The sequence below is a fragment of the Triticum dicoccoides genome, chromosome 1B (genome assembly GCF_002162155.2).
Source record: "Triticum dicoccoides isolate Atlit2015 ecotype Zavitan chromosome 1B, WEW_v2.0, whole genome shotgun sequence".
Taxonomy (NCBI): Eukaryota; Viridiplantae; Streptophyta; class Magnoliopsida; order Poales; family Poaceae; genus Triticum; species Triticum dicoccoides.
Window position 1 is genome coordinate 382,188,193 of NC_041381.1, and position 20,139 is coordinate 382,208,331.

Here is a 20,139-nt window from a genome sequence, read left to right on the forward strand (position 1 = left end):
CGTTTCATCCGTTTTGCGGTACGGCACACCCCTCCCGATCAACAGGACCCCCGTTTCGATCGTAGGAGGTCTGTTTCGTCCGTTTTGCGGTACGCCACACCCCTCCCAATCAACAGGACCCCCGTTTCGACCGTAGGAGGTCCGTTTCGTCCGTTTTGCGGTACGCCACACCCCTCCCGATCAACAGGACCCCCGTTTCGACCGTAGGAGGTCCGTTTCCTCCGTTTTGCGGTATGCCAGGCCCCTCCCGATCAACATGACCCCGTTTCAAACGTGGCCGGTCGAACACAAGGCCGTTTCCTCTGTTGTGCGGTACGCCAGGCCTCGTTTACATCGCCTGTTCTATCCAAGCCCTCCCGATGAACACGACCAAGCATTCCGTTCCGACCCAGCCGGTTGGCTCCCCATGAACACGACGACAACGATGTTTCTCTGTTCCGACCCAGCCATGTACGTATGCGCGAGTAGGCGTTCGAGACCCTGCCCGTATGTATGTACATTGCCGTATTTTCTTTCTGGCACCCTCGCCGTTGTACGTACGTGTACATGCTACGTGCGCGCCTCTACTACGACACATGCGCGCCTCTACATCTACGACACGTGCACGCCTCTACATCGACCAGTATGTACGTACACGTTCGCGACCAGAATGACAACGCTACGTACGCTTCAACCAGCTGGGTCCAGACTGTCAGGCACTTCCTTGCGTGCGAAGATGTAGCTGGTGGGTCCCAGCAGTCAGGGGGGCGAATCGTTTTTTTTTACCCGGACGCACTTCCTTGCGTGTGAAGGTGTAGCTGGTGGGTCCCAGTAGTCAGGGGGGAAACGTTTTTTTTCGTGAAATATGGTGGCCCGTCCGGTTGGTCCCCGCTGTCAGGTGGAGGAATAATTATTTTGCGCATAATAAGGAGGCACTTCCTTGCTGCGGCCGTGGACCCAGTTGTCAGCCTCTCCACGTACAATCCACGTCCAATGGAAGCCATTCCTTGACCACGTTGACCACGCCGCGCCGAGAGCACTAGGGCAGTGGACGATGGCGAGACCTAGGAAGGGACGACGCGGAGCCGGGGAAGATGCGGTAGTGGATGCCCACGCGTAGAGGAGTACGAGGGTTCACTGGTTCGCTGCGTTGTGAGGCTGCCATCGCCGCAGAATAACTGGGGGTGTGGGTGAGTAGAGGGATGTCCTGGCCAACGGTGGGAGTAGTAGGGGGCGGTGAGGCCTTCGCCGCATCGCAGCCGGCCACGGGAGGCAGGAGCACGAGGCACGACCGGTGCTGGTTTGGGCGGCTGGAGCAAGAAGACTAGAGGTTGAAGAAGCACTACGGCCGTTGGATGGACATCATATGGTCACTGGAGCTAGAATCGTGCATATTAACTAAGTTGACAAAGCCCTCCGTCCCCGTCAACTTAGTAGGCCCACAAGTCAGCCTGCCACTATACTAGGTCCCAGCTAACAGGGGGAGTATTCATTTTTTTTGTGTAATAAGGAGGCACTTCCTTGCGTGCGAAGATATAGCTGGTGGGTCCGAGTTGTCAGCGGTGGTAATGTTTTTTTTCACGAAATACTGAGGCCATTTCGGTGGGTCCTTGATGTCAGGTGGACGAATCATTATTTTGCGCATAATAAGGAGGCATTTCCTTGCGTGCGGCCGTGGACCCAGCTGTCGGCCTCTCCACGTACAGTCCACTTCAGATGCATGTCGGTCGTTGACCATGTTGACCAGGCCGCGCCGAGAGCACCAGGGCGGTGGACGATGGGGAGGCCTAGGAAGGGAACGACACGGAGGCAGGGAAGACTCGGCAGTTGTTTCCCACGCGGAGGGGAGTACGATTGAACGAGGGTTTACTGGTTCGTCTGCCGTCGCCGGAGAATAACAGCAGGTGTGGGTTAGTACAGGGATGGCTAGGCAGCGATGGGAGTACGGTGGGGCAGTGAGGCCTGCGCGGCAGCACAGCCGGCCGCGGGGAGGAGGGAGCAGGCAGTCCCGCCAGCGCTTGTTTGAGCAACTGGAGCAGGAAGAGCAGAGATTGAAGAAGCACGACGGCCGTTGGATGGACATCCAACCGTCACTGCTTGTGCGTCAACCTTTTTTTTAGGAAAGCCTCAAATCTGTGAAAACATCATACAACCCATCTGCCATTATTTCTAATAATTTACAGCCCATTTGCTAATTCTTAAGGTTTTTTTGGAGCCCATATTCTTTTTGCTAGCATTACAGCCCATATTGTGGCCACGGTTAAAACATTATACGAAATTTTGCATATTTCTGTGGTGTCCGAACTGTTTTTATTCCCGAAATTTCGACTCACATTCAAACTGATTTTAAAAATAAATGTATATCAATATAAAATCCAACAAATTCTCCACGCATAAAAATTAATGTAATTTAAAATCTTGAAATGAAAAAAATATATTTGAAACTAATTGTCGGTTTGATGTGTTTTAAAAATGTACAACCCATTTCTCATTATTGATGGGCCATTTTCTCGGCCAGCCGAATGAAAAGCTCTCCTCGTCTTGAAAGATTCGCAGCCGAACAGGCCTAACAAAGCGACTTAATTGGCAAATCACAAAACAAACTGGGCTGTGGCCATGGACCCAGCCGTCAGCCTCTCCATGTACAGTACTCTTCCGATGGAAGTCGTTCCTTGACCACGTTGACCATGCCACGCGGAGAGCACCATGGCGGTGGACGACGATGAGGCCTAGGAAGGGGACGACACGGAGCCGCAGAAGACGCGGCAGTGGAAGCCCGTGCGGAGAGGAGTACGAGGGTTCACTGGTTCGGCTGTGGTGTGAGGCTGCCGTCGCCGCAGGGCCTGGCCAGCGGTGGGAATAGTAGGGGACGGTGAGGCCTCCGCGACAGCACAGCCGGCCATGGGAGGCAGGAGCATGCGGCACGACCGGCGCTGCTTTGGGCGGCTGGAGGAAGAAGGCCAGAGGTTGAAGAAGCACTACGTGCGTTGGATGGACATCGTACGGTCACTGGAGCTAGAATCGTTCATATTGACTAAGTTGACAAAGCCCTTCGGCCCCGTCAACTTAGTAGGCCCACAAGACAGCCTCCCACCAAGGTGGGTCCCAGCTAGCCGGGGGAGTATTCATTTTTTGTGCGTAATAAGGAGGCACTTCCGGTGGGTCCAAGCTGACAGCGGGGGGAACGTTTTTTTCGTGAAATACGATGGCCCGTCCGGTGGGTCCCAGCAGCCAGGGGGAAACAATTTATTTCGCAAAATACTGGCGGCCCGTCCGGTGGTTCCCTGCTGTCAGGTGGAGGAATAATTATTTTCCGCGTAATAAGGAGGCACTTCCTTGCGGCTGCCATGGACACAGCTGTCAGCCTCTCCATGTACAGTACTCTTCCGATGAAAGTCGGTCATTGACCACATTGACCACGCTGCGCCGAGAGCACCACGGCGGTGGACGACGGCAAGGCCTAGGAAGGGGACGACGTGGAACCGGGCCACGGAGGCAGGAGCAGGCGGTAGCACAGCCGGCCACGGGAGGCTGGAGCAGGCGGCACGACCAGCGCTGCTTTGGGCGGCTGGAGCAAGAAGACCAGAGGTTGAAGAAGTCGTATGGCCATTGGATGGACATCATACTGTCACTGGAGTATTGACTAAGTTAACAAAGCCCTCCGTCCCCGTCAACTTAGTAGGCCCACAAGTCAGCCCAACAATATGGTGGGTCCCAGCTAGTAGGGGGTATTCATTTTTTTGGGCGTAATAAGGAGGCACTTCCTTGCGTGCGAAGATATAGCTGGTGGGTCCGACCTGTCAGCGGGGGGAACTTTTTTTCACGAAATACAGAGGCACTTCCTGTGGGTCCTAGCTGTCAGGTGTAGGAATCATTATTTTGCGCGTAATAAGGAGGCATTTCCTTGCGTGCGGCCGTGGACCCAACTGTCAGCCTCTCCACATACAATCCACTTCCAATGGATGTCGTTCATTGACCACGTTGACCAGGTCGCGCCGAGAGCACTAGGGCGGTGGACGACGGCAAGGCCTAGGAAGGGAATGACACGGAGCCAGGGAATACTCGGCAGTTGTTTCCCACGCGGAGGAGTATGAGGGTTTACTGGTTCGTCTGCCGTCGCCGGAGAATAACAACATGTGTGGTGAGTAGAGGGATGGCTAGGCCAGCAATGGGAGTATGGTGGGGCCGTGAGGCCTACGCGGCAGCATAGCCGGCCGCGGGAGGAGGGAGCAGGCAGTCCCGACGGCGCTTGTTTGAGCGGCTGGAGCATGAAGAGCAGAGATTGAAGAATAACGACAGCCGTTGGATGGATATCCAATAGTCACTGCTCTCATGTGTTGACTAAGTTGATAGGGCGTTGCGTGTGTGTCAACCTTTTTTTTTATGAAAGCATACGCGTCAACCTGTAGTAGGCGCACAAGTCAGCCTCAAATCTGTGGAAAACAGCATACATCCCATCTGCCATTATTTCTAATAATATACAGCCCATTTGCTAATTCTTAAGATTTTTTTGGAGCCCATCTTCTTTTTGTTAGCATTACACCCCATATTGTGGCCACGGTTAAAAAGTATACGAAATTTTGCATATTTCGGTGCGATCAACTATTTTTAATCCAGAAATATCGATTCACATTCAAACTATTTTGAAAAATAATTTATATAAATATAAAATCAAAATAATTGTCCACGCATACAAATCAATGGAATTTAAGATCTTGTAATGAAAAAAAAATGAAACTAATTCCCAGTTTGATGTATTTTAAAAATGTACAGGCCATTTCTGGGCAAACCGAATGAAACTCTCCTCGTCTTGAAACATTTGCAACCCAGCAGGGCCGATAAAGCAAGTAGGCCTTGTTTGGGTATTTCTTTTAAAAAATAGAACTGGGCTAGCCATTTTCAGCAAGAAAAAAATACAACTGGGCTCATGATGTGGTAAACATAAATAAAACCCTGGCTAGACGGGCCACAACCCCCGCACAGCCCCGTTGTTACCCTGATCCGTCGCTAAAACTAGTATAAATAACAACTGCTTCTTCCTCATTGTCTCAAAAAAACTGCTTGTTCCTCAAAAAAAACTGCGCGACTTGCTGGGTCCCTTGTGTCAGCCGTTCGTAGTGTAATTCTCTCGTTTATTGACTACGTTGACGATGGCGTGAGCCCCAGATGTCCAACCATTAGGAGGAACCATATTTTTGGGCTTGTACTATAGAGGCACTTGCTTGCGTACTGCCATGACGCTGGTGGGTCCCTACTGTCATCCTCTCGATGTACAGTCATCTCCTTGTTCCTCTCGGTTGTTGATGACGTTGACAATGCAAGAGGGCGATGCACTGCACATGGCGAGCGAACCAAGGCCGCAAGGCGGAGGACGACGGCTAGGCCTCGGACGGAACGAACAGGAGCCATTGAAGATGCGCCGGTCCAGTCGCAGGCGGAGGGGAGTACGAGGGTTGACTGCTGGGGGTGGTGGGGGCTAGTCAGTTGGCTTCTGTAATGCACAGTGAGCTCAAGCAGCCGGCGTGAGTGATGTTATTTCCCTTGGTTGTGATTTGTTACAATATTTCACTCTAAATTAAACGAATGGCAAGCCATTTGGCTTGTTTCAAAGAAAATATGACAGTCACAGCCGAGTTGAAAAGGGCAGGAACATCTAACTCTAGCTTACAAACTGTACAAAAGCACGAGGGTTGATTGTTCATCAGGTTTACAAAAAAACCCAGATTGAAAAGGGCAACAACATCTAACTCCAGCACTGTTTTCGGCAGTCACAGTCAAATGGATCGGTCAGGTCCATAGAATGAACATCCTGGATCGTAAAATTTACTGGATTATGACCACAATATGTTGTAAATAGAAGCCCGGCATGTTCAGAAGCTCTTTTTCCCACCTGAAACTCCTTTTTTTGCTCTTCGATATACTCATCCGTCAAAACCATGCTGCTGATAAACTTAAGCCTGATGGACAATAGTTACCTCGCATTCAGCAGGAAGAATGTGACAAATCTTGTGTTTGCACGGTTGGCTACATATCGTTCTAGCGTTATTGTCTTCAATCGAATCTCATGAGAAGTGAGAAAATCCCGATGCTTACGAATCCACCGATTGGTTATAACTTTCTTACCCCGTCCTGTTGCCTAAATAGACATGAAAAATGAAAACAGTTAAGGTCTAAAATAAGAGTGTCGAAAGAGCAACAGCTGAACGGTTAATTCTAGTACACTATATGCGGGCTTCCAATGTGCGTGAAATTATCACCTTTATATACAACTTCTCTAGACATGGAAATCATTGCAGCAAGCCAATAATCTTGTTCAGATCAAAACTATTCATTTGGATATATAAGATCTTGACAGAATCCAGCACCATTGATAGGCCATCCATGGAGAAACTCTTCATTGAGCATAGAACATAATATTAGTACAAAATGTGTACTCCAAGATGATATATAAATTATGCGCAGAAATTTAAAATGCAGCATATGGTTACAAGTGTAGATGATAATATAAAGTACTTGAAGAACTGTGGAGCCAAACACCATATTGAAATGAGCACAGAGATCATGTATTACACCCAAGGTCTCCAGTTTAGGCGCAGAGAGGACGGTTATTTGCAATGGTGAATAACTAGAATCAAGGATCAACCTTTGAAGTGAAGGGGCATCTTGGATGATGAGCTGCCTTCCGTCAAAAGAAATTCCAATTCTTACAAGGTTAGACGACTTTATTTGGAGATAACCGATTCTAACTGTGAAAACAAGCACCAAGCACTCCAGCGCAGGGCAACTGGAGTGGATGATGCTGTGCAATGAGGCCTCCGATATACGAACCCGCACAATTGAAAGTTTCTTGAGAAATGGGAGTCGAAGGTTTAGTACCAGATTGTCTGGAAGGTAGCACAGCGCAAAGGTGGCGGTGTGGAGAGAGGAGGAAAACTGCGAGATGGACATCGGTGCTGAGGGCACAAGTTCATGGCGTTCTGTATGTGGTATGTGATTTCCAGGGGAATAGTAGAACTCAAGCAGCTGTAGTTCTGTGAATTCAGGGGATTTCAGCCAGACGTCCACCATGTAGGGCATGGTATGCTTGCTCAGGTAGCATGACGGGATGCAGAGGCTTTGAACGGAGCCCTGGTGGGAGGAGATGATGGCTCTGGGGATTTCAAAATCATTAAAGAGAGATAGCTCACGACAGTCGAGATTAAGGGGCATGGAGCGCCATAGAGGGCGCCACCGAATTGAGAGGACTTGGGTGCGGCAGCAATCCTTGGTGGGGAGAAGCGAGATGATCTCCCCAAGGACAGCGTCCGGGAGATCGCTGATGCGGTCCACCCTGGGTTCCTGGGATCTGGTGGGGGCGGGGTCGCCGCTTCTCCCCACGCTGCCGGGTGCGGGATCTACAACAGGCGTTGCCACTGGCGGGAGCCTCATCTTCTTGGCGCTGGGGTCGGCCGACTCCATTTTCCTCGAGGGTGTTGCGTCGCGCTCACGGATTTGAGCAGAGTAACGAATGACGAGCCTAGTTGTAGTGCGAGCGAAGAAGAAGGGGAGCTGGGGGTTTCTGTAGGATTGAGGAAGAAGGGGAGCTGGGGTTTTCTGTAGGAGTGAAGTGAGGAATTTGGGGGTACGAGTGGAGCGAGCTGACATGAGGTGGGAGGGAGCGAGGAGGAAGAAGAGCACCCAGGTTTTTTTTGTGGGGGAGGGGGGGCGGTGTGCTGGGTGTGGGTAGCGCCTTTTGAATTGATTTTACTATTTACTAGTGTGGATTGGTTGTTTTGTCTTGGGCCCAGAGAAACAATTACTACTAGTACAGTGGAGACACTCTACAGCTACCCAAAAAAACAACTACTACTAGTACAGTGGAGACACTCTACCGCTTCTGGCTCCTCCTAGGTCATTGAAACGTCTCCCTCTACTGAATGCTGTTATACTTTTGTTCACTGACATGCAGGCCATGCAGCGCACGGGCCCAAATGCCATCCACCAAATTAGCAGGCAGTATGCAGGCGAAGAGTCACCCCGGTCGTAGCGCGGCAGTAACGAGCCGTCGTATCACAAAACCCCACCTCCCCGCAGTCTAAGTTTGACGGACGAAGCAACCATCATTTCACTCCTCGCTGAATCCCCTTCTCCCTCACCGTCTTCAAGAAAGGCAACACTCGCATCTGCCACTGTTCTTCTCTCCCAACGAAGGGAAGGTAAGCGGATCCATGATGTTGGTATATTTTCGTTCAGAGAAAAAAAAAGAACTTTTGCAAAGCAGTAACCGATCCTCACTCTCTTTTTTGTTTCATTGTCATTGCGATTGTGTTTTCCTTGCAGTGGTCTCCTAGTATTTTTTAGTTTCATGATGGACCAAGGAGAACCAGGCAAAGATCCGCCGATATTGGAGCAAACGCGGGAGGCTGATCCCCACGAGACAGAGAGCTCCAAGAAGATGGAGGCAACCACCGAGCTGACCCCAGATACACTCACGGCCACTACTGAGATGGTCAACGCCCCGTTTGAGGATACAGCCCCCGTGGCACTGCAGGAGCAGTTTTCCCCCTTCGAGGATGTGTCCCCCCCGCTGAGCTGCCCAAGGTGATTTCCTTCTTTGTCGATCTCGATTGTGGTTTTTCATCTAAGTATGTGGTGATTATTTTTAGAAAAGGAAGTATGTGGTGATTAATAATGCAAAATTTTCTTAGCTTCGATGCCATGCTATACATAGTGGTTTAAATAACTTGTGGTTCTTATACTGAAAAGTAATTCAGAATTTTTTTCTGTTTCAATTAGATCCCTGATGCAGACAAGGATTGTGTGGTTGTGCATGTCACTCTCTATGAGGTGGACGACCTGAATATACACACGGGGAAAACAGAGTTCTTAGGCTGTTGGATCCTGGAAGCCATTTGCGGTTATACCAATGAAGAGTTGTATTCCAGCCTCACTGTTGTCAGGCGTGTTGTCCAGGGTGTACTGAAGCACAAGTTCAAAGCTACTCCTTCGTTTGTGAGGCATACTGTTCTTGTCAAGCTTACGCAGGAAGATGACGTGGCATGCCTCCACAAACAAGTTTATCAGTGGCAAGGCCACAAGGTTGTCTTCATGAAGGTTCACAGGATTGAGCTGCTGCGGGATGTCCTCGATGATGTTCATGGCATGGTCCGTCTTGTGTCCAGCGCAAATTAGATCGAGGCATGAAATAGTTGCCCCAGCTAGTGTTTAATAGTAGTTTGGATTGTGTCTAATTATCCGAACCTTGCCTGTTATCGACTCCTCTGGGGCTAGTGCTCTGTTTGAATCCATCTATGGAAACTGCTGCTACTTTTGTGTGCCCGTGAATCATGTGAGAACCATCATAATTGTTGCCGAAACAGATGCGTCCTCACTAGTTTTTTCATGAATATGGCATGGTAAGACATAAGTTGTCATGGTTTATTATACGAGCAGTGTGTGTTTTGATGAAATAGAGCACTCATTCGAGAATCGTGCGCCGACGTATACATAAGTACTTGTAAACACTGTTGGTGCTACCCCACTTGTAAGCAGTTGTGCAAAACACGACACATTGGCTGAGCTCGCTTCAACAATAGGCTATCGACCAGCTAACAATCAACAATCTGTTATCTAACATATAAGCAACTACTATGTATCTTGTTACAGTGGTTCATGCAGTTAATTGAGGCCACAATGTAATAAATTCCAAACGTTCACACGCTAGTCCAGCGCTCATGTGGAACACTCACAATTAAACTCGTCTTCATAAAAATCTTGAAAAGCATAAGTTAAGCAATTTTATACATCTCAATTATTCATAGAACATAACAAACATATACTAGTTCACATCAAAAGACAAAGTTGTGAGAAGGTTTCCTAGAGTTCACTCTGGTTTTTTCTTGTTGCCACCATCCAGGGTTAGGTTCTCTCATTCCAGAATAACCAATTATAATTGTGGTCTCAGCTGGAATGCTGAACTAAACCATGCAGTGTACTGACCAGCTGAAATGCTTGTGCATTCTACTAAATTTAAGCACCGCTATTTGCAGAAATAAGCAGACCACAATACCTCTTGTCCGCGCACCTGTCCAAAAAACCGCCGTGCAGCCGTGCCAGCTAGTCCTCGGTCCGTGGATGAACTAGTAGAAAGTGCATTCCGGACTAGGATGCAGTTGTTTTCGCTCGTCCCTGCACTGCAATCAGGAAGTAAAACGTACGAATCAACTTCTTTTAGATTGCATTGGTCATTCTACCTTAGTTACTACCAATGTAGGGATACCTTGAAGACGGGAGGTTAGACGACGACAACGAGGGATAGCCATCTCATTTTGCGCAGTTGTACTAAAACTGAGGTGTGTGCTTTTGATTGCGCGGATAGAAACGATACGGAGACAGACATCCCGAAACGATATGGAGACAGACATCCCTGTTTGCGCAAATACGCAATACGATTATTTAAACAGTGACACATATTACTACTTTCCCACGTTTCCTCTTAGAACCAAGTCCTAGATTCATGCTACAGCTTTCCCACTTTCTTCCCTGTTTGAACCAACGCTTTGAGTTCACTGTATGAACTAGCTTTACTTCTAATAATAGTAGAAGTCTAGGTGGCTTTGTAACAGCGAACGGAACTAGAAAAGGATCCACCCGAAGGGGCAAGAGCTGGGGCAGTAGAGCAAGGCAGGTTTCGAAGGAATATATACCTGAGGGTCGTTGGCATGTGGCAAAGACGGCGTCGGGAGGCCGCACCTTGGCCACAATACCGCAGGGAGGAAGAAGGGGTCGGAGGCCCTCCGGAGCCGGCGCTCTCTCGGAGAGAACGACACGACCGCCGATCGGGACGCGCGAGCAGCTGTTGGTCTCCTCCCTCCCCACCGACGACAGCGTGAACGATGCACCTACACCCCCTGCCCCGGTCGAGGTTGTCCGGCCAGATATGTGACCAGCCGTGAGCTGAGAGAGAGAGTGTGGCCACCTATGTCTTGCTTAGATCTGGAGAGCATGCGAGAGTGGACGAGAGGAACCCTAGTAAAGCAAGCGCTAAGGCTCCTGCTTTTATATATAGTGGAGTGATTTTGTTGTACCGGCTTCAAAAAAATGCGCTCCTACATGTACCCGCGAGTGGGTGTGAGAGAACTAGTCCGTGCGTGCACCGCTTCTCTTCGTGAGAGTACAATATATACTATGCCCAAAGAACGTTTGCCGCAAGAGTAATAGTACAAGTGTGTGACGTGTGAGCTAAAATAAAATGTGCGCACCGTCTTTTGTTTTTTAGAAGTTCTGAGGGTAGGGTGTGAAGAGCACATATGTGCGTGACGTCTACCTGCAGATAGAGGATGGGTGCGACGTGCGAGTCTGCGAGAGGACTCGGGAGAGTCGTGACTCGTGAGGGTGCATGTGAGTGAGAGAGAGGGGGGCACGTATCAATACAATGCATATGTCCATAAATCATTATCCGACAAACATTTGCCACAAGCCTTTTCCTGACGAACGCCATAAGAACCGTTAGATCGGCATCCAACAGTGTCAGTTTTGCCATGTCATTTAACAGAACAGCCACTCCTCCTACACACAAATCTTCCACGTGAGTGTTCGCAAATGCCATATGCTCCTTCCGTTCCAAAATGCTGTGCATATAGCTTTATTGAAAATTAGAACCTCGCAAACTTTTACCGAGTTTTCGTGTACCAAATTGCACATGTAGAATACCCTGTATATACCATTTCATTCATCTTTGATAGGTAACTATAAAGATGGGTGAGGAGTCTACAAAGAAAGACCATCGTATCACCCACAACAATTTCAACCATCCTTTAGTGTTGAGGAATATCATAGGAACTCTATATGATAAGATTTTTATAGGATTTTTTTCCTTTAGAGCCAATTGGTTCATAGGAATAGATTCATATACTCTACATTTCAAAGGTAATAAACATGATATCATTTCTATAGCTTTAGAGCCACTTGGTTCATATGAATGGATTCCTATACTCCCTTAATTTCAAAACAAAATAAACATTAGCGTATATTCAATAGAAAAGTTCCTATGATATGAACCAAATTACATCTCTTTACTAATCCCTCCTCATATGAATTGAGATACATGTCATCTCTAGATTCAATAGAAAAGTTCCTATGATGTGAACCAAATGACATCTCTTTTCCAATCCCTACTCATAGGAATTGAGATGCTCCATGTCATCTCTTTCCCTACAACTTCCACGTATACATCTTCTATTCCTAAATAGATAGTACAACCCACTAGTAGCTTTTTTCCAAAACATGCAACTATGGCACAAGAACTATATAGTGTGCCAATAACTTTGAAAGATGGTCGCTGGATGAAGCTAACCCGACAGTGCAAAGATGGGCAAATCCGAGCACTACTGGCCGTTGGATATCATCAACATTCCACCAGATCTGCCACATGTACAATTTAGAAGACTCCATGGTTGAACTTAAGCATAATGCACAAACCTCAAAACACAAGCACTTCTCCTTTGTTCTAGAATCTTCTGTATCATAATTGATTATTTTTTTCTAAATGAATTGCCATTATTTGTTTTTTACTTTATGATTTACAATTCACAACCCCATGAATCTTAACATTTTTATAAAACTAACTGATTTTGAATGAGATGAACTATAAGAACTAAACGAACATCTACATCATGCATATATGACTCAAAGCTTTACATGCTATAGTGTGTATTTATTCATAATTTGGTTTTGAATCTCATGTGTTCAATACATGTGTACCTTACTAGTTTTGAGTAGAGTAGCAAATTTCACGCGGCCCCGGGTATATCAAAATGCAGGGCCCATGCATCATTGCCTTTCGGTCGAACCTACGTCCACAATTTTTTGTACGTGCTATATCTCCACTGGTCCCCGAACCCAAAATGCTGCCTCGTTCCCGTAAAACCAAGCGGCCCACACATATTTAAGGCATCGACTCGAACTTGTTTACTGAGACGTGGACCCACATGCTGTAGTACTCCTACAAACCCTACCGCCGCACTCATCATCGGTTTTCTTCAAGAGGACGAGGGAGAAGCCGATTTGTATTGGAGGCGCTTTAAAAAAAGGATTTGTAGTGGAGACTCCTACCCTAGGGTGCCCTAGGTAGCTGCCGCACGCATCGTTGTTTTCTCTTTTCTTTATGCTCTTGCGCGCTAGAGTGAAATGATGGTTGCTTCGTCCGTCCAGCTTAATGCGGGAAAGGTGGGGCTTTGTGATTTGACCCCTCATCGCTCATTTTCTACTACTGCGGCGCTACGACCGGGGTGCCTCCAATTCCAACCGCTGCTCCGAACTGTAATTTGGTGCATCGCACGTGGAACAAGACGGTGGATGAGCCACATGTCTTCCAAAGGTGTCCTGTTAAGTGTGTCACCATTTCGTGTGCGGACTGACCCTGCTTGAGTTGCTATGCCAACACGACAGGAGCAGCCTACCACTTGGTTTTGCTCCTTGGTGAATCCCGACTATATTGATCTAAAAAGATACGTGTTGAACTACCCTCTGCATCTCGGTTTTTTATTTGTAGGCGTCTCGGTTTATAGGGCCTGCACGTAGTTCTAGGTCATCCATTTGACTAACTAAATATGAGTTACTATGTCACAAAAAGTATATCATTGGATTCTTATCGGTTGATATGTGAAGAAACAAGAAACAAGGTAGAAGTTAATGCACCGCGCCTTAGTATTGTGGGATTATTTGGTTTTCGTAAGATGGCGTGCGTTTGGTTGCAAGGGTGGTCATGAATGGGTTGGGATCATTCAGAAAATAGACATGTTTGGTTATAAAGCACATGAATGGTTTGAGTCAAAAAAAGAGAAGGTGCCTTGAAGATGTTGAACCATTCCACCCAACCAAATCGGTCGAATCAAATGGCCACTCTTTGCATGCATGACTATGTGAGCATGACTCATGGTCCCGTCTTAAATAATTAGCTCATCTCTTATATTCAGCCAAACATATGAATTGAATGGTTCAATCCCAAAAAAATGAATGGTCCCAATCCATTCATACGATACCTTCAACCAAACGCATCCGACAGAGGGAGTAGTTGTATTTAGAAGTCGAGGGCGGGGCTTTTCCTGCCCGGTAGGCGGCGGGACAGTTCTGCCAAGTCGGTTCGACAGAGACGCGAGAAGACGAGGGAGTAGGCTGCTGCAAACGTAGGGCTGTGTGATTCGACAGCGACTTACTGCTGGACAGGTGGGGCCCCGTGATTTGACTTGCCATTATCATTTTAACTGCGGCGCTATGACCGGCGTGAGTCTCCCGATTCCTGACCACCTCCATACAGGTGCCTCTCCCAATGCTCCACCATGTAGTAGTAGAGGCTGGCTCTTGCATGAGAGCCCACTTCTCCACTTTTTCCTTGCCTCTCTTTCCTCCACATATGCAAAAATGCCATGTAAAGCGCACTATTGTACTTACTTGCTCCTACAGGTGCTTAAGCTTGCCACATATGCATAAAGTCTGATGTGGCAAGTTAATCAAGAAGAGAGAGACTAGTTTGGTGATCCAAGGAAGAAACGGTGCTAAGCGTGTGTACCTAGGTGAAAAGACAATTTTGAGTCTATAGCTAATTAAATGAGGCAAACTTAGCAAAAAAAACTAATAAGCACACCATTTCACATTGGAAGAGGTCACTCCTTGGCAAATGCAATAAATACTAGTACTCCCTGTGTCCCATTATATAAGAATGTTTTTGACACTACACTAGCTAGTGTCAAAAACGTTCTTATATAATGGGATGGAGGGAGTACGAAGAAAGAGATAGAGAGGAGTAAAAAAATACACTTATAGCCAACCTTGTTGTAGTATGAGTGACTAAGTGATGACTATGTATGACATGCCAACATCAAATAGCCTAACGCACCATGTTAAATCTCCAAGGGCGCGACCACGTGAGCGACTCAGCGGTCGTAGTAGGCGCGACCATGATACGGGCTGCTGGCAGCCCTTGGATCTGAGATCAAACGGTCGCATGCTAAGTTGCTGAAAATTTTAAGAATAACCCTCCAGGATAGGATATTCACCCATAGGTCTAGAATCACGCCATGCAACCGTTTGATCTCAGATCCAAGGGCTCTCGGAAGCCCGTATCATGGGAGAATGGAAAGCCACTACCCTGCCATTCGCACGCTGGCAGTTCACTCCTACTCTTTCCCGCACGTCCTTTAATACTATGGTGGTTCGCTCCTAGTCGTCCCGTCCATTCACATTATGGTAGTTCCACTAATCCTAACCCTCCTCCCAAATCCATGGCGTCCCAAATCTCCCCGATCAGCGGTGAGTACAAGGTTAGAACCATCATCGGCGATGAGTTCGACGTCATCTACACCCGTACTTCCGCGACGGTGAAAGGATGCCTTTCTTGCTTCAGACGCATGTTCGAAAACTCACATGATGAGTGGGTCGCTGGGCTAGATGTTGAGTACACCATAGTCGTGGGACGAGAGAAGGCTCTAAAGGACAAAGGGAGGAAGAAGCCCGCCATGATCCAGGTTTGCGTACATAACGTTTGCTTGGTCTACCACATATGCCATGCCGACGTTGAGTGCAAGGATTTTAAGACCTTCCTCGAGGACAAAACAGTCAATACATCGATAGTGGAGTACTACTGTACAAAAGTATAGACTTTTTTAAAGGCTAACGTACTGTTCATCACATATATATATAGCCAGTTAAATTCTCAACCTAGAACGACATGCATGCCATGTAGTAAACCGATCCGGAGGAAGTATAGTAAAAATGAGGTGATTTTACCCAGCGATCGGCGGGGGAGCATGGCGTGTCATGCGGTCCATGTGTCATGATGTACCAAGGCGATGCGCGTGTCCCTCTTGAGGCAGAAGCAATACTAGTACTACGTGGTTTGAGATGATGTCGAACCGAAGTGTGAAATAATGGTTGCTTCGTCCGTCTGGGAAGGTGCTGCATTGTGATTTGACGTCTCATTGCTCATTACTAACACTGGGTCAGTACGAGTGGGGTGTGTCCCCCCTGCTGTTCTGCACTGTTATTTGGTGCTTGACACATCGACCCGGTTGCTATATGTCCCACATGTCGGCGACAGGAAGTACAAAATTCATGAAAGGGAGCGTCGACGGAGGAGTATACTACAGAATTCTTGAAAGGGAGCGACTTAGTTTTGGAAAATATGTTTTTACGGGGTACGTACCACTAGGGTTTATAGGGCTCATCTAAAAAACATTCGTTTTTCCATTTGATAAGTCTCAATTCTAGTACTATACTAGTAGTAGTACCATTACATGTTGGATTTCGAGGTGCGTTAGATCACCCGACGCAAGCAGTGTCAAGAGGAAACTAACCAATGCATGTACAAGTTCATGGAAATTTAGTGGTCATTCATGCATTCGTTCTAATTAATGCCTCGGTAAACATAACTTCTTGAGAAAAATGAGCGTACTGTGCAAACTACAAAATTAATTCGACCACTAACCGTCTACCTTGGTTGGAGAGATTTTAAAATTGAGGCATAAATTGGAAAGGAGGGAGTAGTAACTTTTGTCTCGATTACTATTTGTGGCCTTGTATAGATGCAAAATGTATTTTCTTTATAGTGGCCTTTTATAAGTAAATAGAGGGTGTACTAACCAAAGTACGTAGTAGGGACGAGGAGTAAACGGAGGGAGTAGTAAAATTTTCTCCTCGTGCTACGAGCTACCACGCGCGTGGGCGAGGTAGCGGGCGTAAAGGCGTACAATAGTACTCCAACTTCACCTCATCCTGCGAGCCACCGCGCCCGTGGGCGGGGGAGACGGCGTACTAAGCAAGCTTCTCCTCGTTCTGCGAGTTGACGGGACACATCAAAAGTACTCCAGTGTATAGAGCCTTGCCTCTAAGGTAGGCCCCACATGGTTTGCCTCTTTTTTTAATTTAACATAACACGTCAAGTCGCAATTTGTTTGTTCACCCATGGTAGATGATCCTCCCTCCACCAAGTGGACAACCAGTACACGTGCCAAATTACCACGTGGGCTGCCTTTTTCGTATAGAAATGAGCTCCACCGTGTACCCGCGCGGGTGTGGTTGGGAAAGAGACGGGAGTACGTGCGCCGTGCGTGCACCTCTTCTCTTCGTGCACGTGCCCCACCTACGTGGGTGTGTGTGAGAGAGATACAAACCTAGACATAATGCGCCGTCCATCCCCATGCCTCCGCCCAGTCCGACCACCAGTCACCACCACGGCACCACGCCCCACTCCTCCTCACCTTATTTCTCATATTTCTCCCTCCATTTTTATATACAAGGGGACACTATCAAAATTACAATTTGCAGATATACAAGGCCACTAACACTAATCGATGCAAAGGAGGACATTAATTATACCTTGCATGCATGCGGGAGTTTGTACAAAAATGCATCTTGATGTTCCGTGCAATGCACGGGCATCTTGCTAGTCCATGAAAACAACACATGGCAAAATTCCACGGTGAACGAGGGATTTGAATCTGTTGGGAGGGGCTGTTTGGATCTTGCCCGGGGTAGCCAAAATATTGGTGACCCTTTTGTCCACCGGTGCCTTTGCCACCGATGAACGAGGAACGGCTCGGGTGCTCATGCTGTCATGCATCCTCTAGCGCGCATGTTGGAGACGAGCTCACACGAGCTATGTTTTTTTGTCCCACAACGCTGCCCGAGCCGCCCGCAAACTGACCGGCGACCCGCAAATTACGCCATCCAACCGTAGCCGCACACATTATGACATCAACTCAACCAACCGGACGAATTTCACTCAAACACGTAGACAAACTGATACTCATTCATGCAACCACCGGAGTATTTCATATAAACAACGACGGAAATCATATAAAATACCGGATTTTCACACAAACATGACGGATTTCATTACATTCAAATAAACTACACGGTGCTAGTTCTGGACAACACAGGTATATAATACATGGCCTAAATGGTCGCCCGCCGATCGATTTGTGTTCCTCATGTCCGGCAGCACGATCACCAGACTACCGGGAGCCCCGGAGGTATATGCTTCAGCGCAAAGGACGGCTCGCTTCCCCAGTGCCCAACTGATATCATTGGCTGGTGCCAAAGATGATGGTGGCCGGCACCGGTTCGAGTTCATCACCGGCCACTACTTCGCCACGGCCGGCACCGTCTCGAGTTCATCCTAACATTGAACTCTTCCGTGGAGCCCATGCGGGGTCGACGAAGGTCCTCGCAACAAAAGGATCCGGCAAGACACCTGCTGTGTACGCCGGCGTTGCCTCCGCGGTGGCCTTCATGGGACCCAAGCGGCAGCGGCCTCCCGTGTTCTACTTCTCCTCGATGATGGCGGCGGACGCGGAGGTGCTGGCCACCGACTCGTCGCTCTCCGTGCACCCGGCTTCTCTTGCTGCTTGCATGGCGCGGCTGCCGGCATGGGAGTCTCAGCCATAGAAACAGGAGACGCGGTATGAGGCGGCAGCGTGGACGGCAGCAACGATGCCCGTGCGCTGCTCCTCGTCGAGCTGGCCTGGACCGGCGAGTTGCTGAACCGCGCGCCGGCTTGGGGCGGCAACTGGCTCCGTCGGGCGAGGGGAGGGAGGTGGATCAGCGAGCTGCATAGCTCGTATCCGGCGGGCTACCCAGCCGGCTTGGATGCGGAATAACTACTCTTCGTAAGCCATTGTAAGAGTGGACAAAATGGTGGAGGAGATAGGGGAGCGGCGGAGGTGTGCGATTCTTGGCCGGTGTTTGGCCTCGTTTAAATAGGAGATTAAATAGACGGCGGACGGGAGGAGCTCGGCCGGCGTTGCGTTTAACACCGGCCCAGTCATGAACGGACGTGTTTCCAGAGTTGGTTTCTCGGCTTCCACATGGGTGGGTTTTATGGAGGCGTTTGAATGTGGCACGGAGGCATGTTCAGCCAGGCGTGCCGCGAGTGGCGCCCTCGACTCTGACCTAGGACACCGCGCCGTTCTTCCACTGACGTGTGGGCTCTTTGGGTGCATGGCCTGCATGTTAGTGACCCAACGCAGGCAGCGCACAGTAGAGGAACCTTTGGTGGGCCAGGGAGGGTCAAAAGCGGGCATTTCATAAACCGATGATTGTTCATTGAGTGTGACGTCATCTTTTTCATGTAGTTAAGCGTGTGTCTTGCGTCGTGTGCTGTGTGCATGCAGGCGTGCAAGTGTTGTGTGCGTGCAAGGGTGCGTTTCAGTGTTGCATGCATGGGTGCGTACGTGCAAGGGTGCGTTTCAGTGTTGCATGCATGGGTGCGTACGTGCGTGTGTTCATGAGGGCATGTGTACGTGTCAGTGTTGCATGCTAGCATGCATGCATGTGTATGTTATGTGTATGTGTCAGTGTTGCACGCCTACATGCGTGCGTGTCTTGTGTGCGTGCATGTGTACGTGCGGGGTGAGTCTACACGTCAGTCGACTGACTTTTTCATCTCTGGTCATTAGATTTTCTAGCCGTTGGATATGAAATCAAGGGCCTCTAGTTTATCATCAAACTCCACCCCCCTCCCCCCGAGCCGCCAGCCACCACCGGCCGAACCGCCCGCCCCCGCTGCCCGCGGCTAGCCTGCCCTCCCCGAAACCACTCCCCACCACCGGTCCACCGCCGCACCTTCGAGAGAGTGGGTCAGCATATATGATCTTGAGATTTTACGAAGTCACCATAGGTGCCTCGTAGTCGAGTGGAACGTCTCCTCCCACTGAACGTACATTGCCGGAAAATACTGAAATTAACACAAGATAAATGCGAGCACCGGGACTTTAACCTTGGTGGGCTCGAGAAACCACTGTCCTCTAACCATCCAACCACATGTTGGTTAGCACGACAAAATGTATGTGGTGACCGTGATGAGCTTATTCTGAAGTCCAGTGACCATATCGTGCTTTCGCTTCAAATACAATGACCGTAAGTGTCGTCAACAAAATACGAAGCACGCATCAAATGCAAAGTCCGTCAGTGTCATCAACAAAATATGGAGACGTATCGTGAGCTAGATACCGTTGTACTATTGTATATGCTTATTTTCTTAGTGGCCGATTGCGTGTGTGGTGTGGTGGGCACATCATTTCTAGTTGTGGTGGTTCAACATGAAGACTCATGGGTCGGTTCCATCCTGCGCCACATATAGGTTGGACCGAGACGTGTTATACGGAGACCCATGTGGAGGACTCG